A 7,551-nucleotide genomic window follows, 5' to 3' on the forward strand; every position below is an offset into this window, starting at 1 on the left:
GAGGGGGCGGGAGGGGGGGGGGGCGTGGGGATGAGGAGGAGGAGGAGGAGGTGGGCTGTAAAGTTGGTTTCCATGGTAACGATCACCTTTTTCATTCCTTCATCACCCAACTTGCCGCATGTCATTCATCTTCAGCGTTGCCAACGACCTCATCCTCACTCCTTAATCAAATTCGGGGCCATTTTAAGTCACGTGATCACCTTTGAAAAGCGTCTTTGGAAGCGATGACGTTTTTTATCCATCACATATATATATATAGGTTTTCTTTGTTATTATTATTATTGTTTGTTTTACTATTTTTTCATCGTTCATCAATATTATTATCAATTTCATTATTATGACAAACGTTTAAATATGTTTTAAAGATGCAATACAATAAAATATGATATAATAAATATATGTATATATAATACAATATTGAAATATGTAATTAAACGTTTGTATTTTTCAACATATTTTTTCTTATTTATTCTTTCATGTTATAATTCATTAAATGAAGTATGAAAAGATGTTATTTTGTTATTATTATTATGTATGGCCCTTTTATTTTAAAGTTATTTAATATTATAGCTTATATCTTCATCTTTTATTATCACATGCATTATTTTTTTACACATATATATTTAATGGTTTTCTTTATTATTTGTTTTACTATTTTTTCATCATTCATCAATATTATCAATTTCATTATGTTATTTGAATGACAAACATTTAAATATGTTTTATATATGTAATATAATAAAATATAATACATATTCATAAATAATAGAATATTGAAATATGTAATTATTTAAAAAGAGTACTGTATTGCATTGTTCAACATATGTTTTTCTTATTTATCCTTTCATGTTATAGTTCATTAAATTAAGTATACAAACCTATATTATTTTGTTATTATTATTATGTATGGCCCTTTTATTTTAAAGTTATTTAATATTATATCTTATATTTTAACTTCATATTTTATCATCACATGCATTATTTTTTTACACATATATATTTATAGGTTTTCTTTATTAGTATTAGTATTATTATTATTATTATTATTATAATTATTTGTTTTACTATTTTTTCATCATTCATCAATTTTATTATCAATTTCATTATTGTGTTATTTGAATAACAAACGTTTAAATATGTTTTAAAGATGCAATATAATAAAATATGATACAATATGTATATATAATAAAATATTGAAATATGTAATTATTTAAATACAGTACTGTATTGCATTTTTCAACATATGTTTTCCTTTTTTATGCTTTTATGTTATAGTTAATTAAATGAAGTATGAACACATATATTATTTTGTTATTATCATTATGTATGGCCCTTTTATTTTAAAGTTATTTAATATTATATCTTATATCTTAACTTCATCTTTTATTATCACATGCATTATTTTTTACACATATATATTCATAGGTTTTCTTTATTATTTGTTTTACTATTTTTTCATCATTTATCAATATTATCAATTTCATTATGTGTTATTTGAATAACAAATATTTAAATGTTTTATATATGTAATATAATAAAATATAATAAATATTTATATATAATAAAATATTGAAATATGTAATTATTTAAAAATAGTACTGTATTGCATTTTTCAACATATTTTCTTATTTATCCTTTCATGTTATAGTTCATTAAATTAAGTATGAAAACATATATTATTTTGTTATTATTATTATGTATGGCCCTTTTATTTTAAAGTTATTTAATATTATATCTTATATCTTCTTTAAAATATCCATCCATCCATTTTCTACCGCTTGTCCCTTTCGGGGTCGCTGGGGGTGCTGGAGCCTATCTCAGCTGCATTTGGGCGGAAGGCGGGGTACACCCTGGACAAGTCGCCACCTCATCCCAGATTTTTTAAATATGTAATATAATAAAACATAATATAATACATATTTATATACCATATTTAGATATATAATATAATATTTAAATATGTAATTATTTAAATACAGTACTGTATTGCATTTTTCCAACATTTTTTTGTTATTTATCCTTTCATTTTATAGTTCATTAAATAGATATATAGATAGATCGATGGCTAGAAAGTACTTTATTGATTCCTTCAGGAGAGTTCCCTCAGGAAAATTAAATTAAGTATGAAAACATATATTATTTTGTTATCATCATTATTTATGGCCCTTTTATTTGAAAGTTATTTAATATTATATCATTTAAAAAGACCATTTCATTTTCACCTTTTTTTTCATCATTCATCATTATTTTTATCAATTTCATTATTGTGTGTTATTTGAATAACAAACATTTAATATGTTTTTAAATATTTAATATAATATAATAAATATGTATATCAAATATTTATTATTTAAATAGAGTACTGTATTGCATTTTTCCAACATATGTTTTTCTTATTTATCCCTTCATTAAATCAAGCATGAAAACAAATATTATTTTGTTATTATCATAATTAGGGCCTTTTCATTGGAACGTTATTTAATATTATATCATTTAAAAAGACTATTTCATTTTCACCTTTTTTGTTTAGCTAATTACATCATTTATAATAGCAAATATTTATTTATGCGTATTATTATTTACAGTATGTTGCCATCTGATATGCAGTTATATTATTATTGTCTTTTTAGAGTTATTATTTTTCCATGTTTGTATTATTAGTTATTTTTTAAAACATTTTATGTTATTTTTATTTTGTTTCCTTTATATCATAACCATCAGTAATATATATTTAATCAATGCATTATATGAAAATAATAGCATTTCTTGTTATTTAATTCTGTTTTCTTTTATTACATTATTTTTCAAACGTTCAATGTTATTATTATCACTGAATAGTGCCTAATTTTAAGATGATTTTCAGTGCTCTTATTGTGCTGAGGAAATAGTCCAAAAAGGTGGCATGAATGCTTGTTTTCTTTTTATGTGTTTGGTTGCTAGGCAACTGGTGCCTTCAACCTAAATCAAAGGTTTGTGATTGGTGCGTGCCGCCGTCCAATCAAATGCCATTTCTTGTAATACCGCCTATTGCCGTCATGTTTTTTACATAAGGGAAGTCATCTTCCGTCTTAATGCACCGCTCTTGTCACTTCCTGTTTCCTCACAACATGCTGCAAAGTGCAAACGCTCATATTCAAACAAACAAGTTGGAAAGAATCATGCAATAAGCAGCGGCGTCCAATTGTTGCTCACATTTTGCTGGCCTTATTTGGCAACATATTTTCTGACAAAATATTAATAAAAAGACAAAATAAGAAAGCCACCTAAAAATCACCAACGTGCACACCTGTCAACGCAAAAAGATGACGTCGCCCTACTAAAACTCGTAAAAATGTCACCTTATTTTGAAAAAAAATGTTTGAAAGTGAACTTTATTATTCCACCTATAAATATGAATTAAATTAGTTATTTAAGAAAAACTGTGCAGACTCCATCTAATGTTAGACCCCAAAAAAATCCCTTCATTAAATATTCAAACATAGTGTTACCGTTCAAAATGTGTGTGATGTTACAGTGGTTACAAATATGAAATATTCTTGTTTTTGATGACTACATAGGCCTACTACGCTACTGTATTTTAATGTTGTCATAATGGTGCTACTTAATGAATACATAGGCCTACTACGCTACTGTATTTTAATGTTGTCATAATGGTGCTACTTAATGACTACATAGGCCTACTACGCTACTGTATTTTAATGTTGTCATAATGGTGCTACTTAATGACTACATAGGCCTACTACGCTACTGTATTTTAATGTTGTCATAATGGTGGTACTTAATGAATACTTAGGTCTACTACACTACTGTATTTAATGTTGTCATTATGGTGGTACTTAATGAATACTTAGGTCTACTACACTACTGTATTTAATGTTGTCATTATGGTGGTACTTAATGAATACTTAGGTCTACTACACTACTGTGTTTTAATGTTGTCATTATGCTGGTACTTAATGAATACTTAGGTCTACTACACTACTGTATTCTAATGTTGTCATTATGGTGGTACTTAATGAATACTTAGGTCTACTACACTACTGTATTTAATGTTGTCATTATGCTGGTACTTAATGAATACTTAGGTCTGCTACACTACTGTATTTAATGTTGTCATCATGCTGGTACTTAATGAATACTTAGGTCTACTACACTACTGTATTCTAATGTTGTCATTATGGTGGTACTTAATGAATACTTAGGTCTACTACACTACTGTATTTAATGTTGTCATTATGGTGGTACTTAATGAATACTTAGGTCTACTACACTACTGTATTTAATGTTGTCATTATGGTGGTACTTAATGAATACTTAGGTCTACTACACTACTGTATTTAATGTTGTCATTATGGTGGTACTTAATGAATACTTAGGTCTACTACACTACTGTATTTAATGTTGTCATTATGGTGGTACTTAATGAATACTTAGGTCTACTACACTACTGTATTTAATGTTGTCATGGTGGTACTTAATGAATACTTAGGTCTACTACACTACTGTATTTAATGTTGTCATTATGCTGGTACTTAATGAATACTTAGGTCTACTACACTACTGTATTTAATGTTGTCATTATGGTGGTACTTAATGAATACTTAGGTCTACTACACTACTGTATTTAATGTTGTCATTATGGTGGTACTTAATGAATACTTAGGTCTACTACACTACTGTATTTAATGTTGTCATTATGTTGGTATTTAATGAATACTTAGGTCTACTACACTACTGTATTTAATGTTGTCATTATGGTGGTACTTTTTGAATACTTAGGTCTACTACGCTACTGTGTTATAATGTTGTCATTATGGTGGTACTTAATGAATACTTAGGTCTACTACACTACTGTATTTAATGTTGTCATTATGGTGGTATTTAATGAATACTTAGGTCTACTACACTACTGTATTTAATGTTGTCATTATGGTGGTACTTTTTGAATACTTAGGTCTACTACGCTACTGTGTTATAATGTTGTCATTATGGTGGTACTTAATGAATACTTAGGTCTACTACACTACTGTATTTAATGTTGTCATTATGCTGGTACTTAATGAATACTTAGGTCTACTACACTACTGTATTTAATGTTGTCATTATGGTGGTACTTAATGAATACTTAGGTCTACTACACTACTGTATTTAATGTTGTCATTATGGTGGTACTTAATGAATACTTAGGTCTACTACACTACTGTATTTAATGTCATTATGGTGGTACTTAATGAATACTTAGGTCTACTACACTACTGTATTCTAATGTTGTCATTATGGTGGTACTTAATGAATACTTAGGTCTACTACACTACTGTATTTAATGTTGTCATTATGGTGGTACTTAATGAATACTTAGGTCTACTACACTACTGTATTTAATGTCATTATGGTGGTACTTAATGAATACTTAGGTCTACTACACTACTGTATTCTAATGTTGTCATTATGGTGGTACTTAATGAATACTTAGGTCTACTACGCTACTGTATTTAATGTTGTCATTATGGTGGTACTTAATGAGTACTTAGGTCTACTACACTACTGTATTTAATGTTGTCATTATGGTGGTACTTAATGAGTACTTAGGTCTACTACGCTACTGTATTTAATGTTGTCATTATGGTGGTACTTAATGAGTACTTAGGTCTACTACACTACTGTATTTAATGCTGTCATTATGGTGGTACTTAATGAATACTTAGGTCTACTACACTACTGTATTTAATGTTGTCATTATGGTGGTACTTAATGAATACTTAGGTCTACTACACTACTGTATTTAATGTTGTCATTATGGTGGTACTTAATGAGTACTTAGGTCTACTACACTACTGTATTTAATGCTGTCATTATGGTGGTACTTAATGAATACTTAGGTCTACTACACTACTGTATTTAATGTTGTCATTATGGTGGTACTTAATGAATACTTAGGTCTACTACACTACTGTATTTAATGTTGTCATTATGGTGGTACTTAATGAGTACTTAGGTCTACTACACTACTGAATTTAATGCTGTCATTATGGTGGTACTTAATGAATACTTAGGTCTACTACGCTACTGTGTTTTAATGTGAGACAGTGAGAAAAGTTTGACTGTTTTAGCCTGTTTATGTGATGATGCAAGACACGTTTCTTGCTATTCTTGGGGTTTTGTGGGTTCACACAGTTGTTGCCAAGGTGCTAAATGTGCATTAAAAAAAAAAAATGTTTTAGTTATTTTGTACAGAAAAATAAGACTGCTAAGTAGGAGAGAAATGTCATATTGCAGCTTCCGCAATTCAACGTGTCAGGGAGGATGATACATTCCTCCATCAATAACATTTTATGGAAGTGTGTGTGTGTATTCTTGTGTATGTACCCTTGTTGAGACATGAAGAAGGAAAAGTATCTTCCATATAAGGAGGTGTGAACAAGTGATGACATAAATCATGCTCCCAATAACATTGCATCTAATAGACAATGTCTCATTTGTGGTGACATCTATCAACATGAGTGTGGTACCAAAAAGGAGGGATTTTTCACCTTGACTGTGTGTCGCTTTTGAAAGTGCTCCCCCTCTGGTCAACATATGAAATAACAAGTGTGTGTAAGAAATTGAAATGCGCCCCCTTTGGCCAAAATTAATGTAAAAAAAAATTAAATAAATATGAAACATACTGTAATAACTTGAAGTAAATAATGAAGATTAAAAAACAATTACAAACAAAAAATTAAAATGAATTATCTAAAAGCAGTCTTTTTCTCACAATGTGTCGATTTGTTCTTATAAAGTTGGGAACAATTTCTCATATTCTTTCTGTTTCGGTAATATTGCAATATTTGCTCGTAAAATTGTTACGCAAAAATATTACTTTTTAATGCAAAATGGTGACATTTGTCATATAAAATTCAGACTTTTATCACAATGTTGCCAATGTTTTGTTGTTCTTGTAAAATAGTGACATTTTTGGAGTAAAATGATGACTTTTGTCATCATTTTGCCAAGTATAAATCAGATTATTATTATAACATTGCCAGCATTTGAAAGTTTTCTCATAAAATTGTGACTTTTGTCGAGTTGCGATTGCGGTTCTGTTTATACATTCATGTTACAGTCACGGTATTAACAACTTTAAAAAGGATCTGTCCGATGTATACTTATTAATGGCAAAAAATTATGTCTTTCAAACCCCGAAGGGAATAAGCGGTAGAAAATAGATGGATGGATCTTTCTGTGGTTAATCACAATACATTTTGAGTTAACTATGGACAAAATGCGATTAATCCATCACAATTTTATATATATATATATATATATATATATATATAGCTATATATATATATATATATATATATATATATATATATATATATATATATAGTATATATATATATATATATATATATATATATATATATATATCTATATATTATATATATATATATTATATATATATATATAGTATATGTATATATATATATATATATATATATATGTATATATATATATATATATGTATATATATATATATATATATATATGTATATATATATATATACTATT

This window comes from Entelurus aequoreus, linkage group LG28 (genome assembly GCF_033978785.1).
Source record: "Entelurus aequoreus isolate RoL-2023_Sb linkage group LG28, RoL_Eaeq_v1.1, whole genome shotgun sequence".
NCBI lineage: Eukaryota > Metazoa > Chordata > Actinopteri > Syngnathiformes > Syngnathidae > Entelurus > Entelurus aequoreus.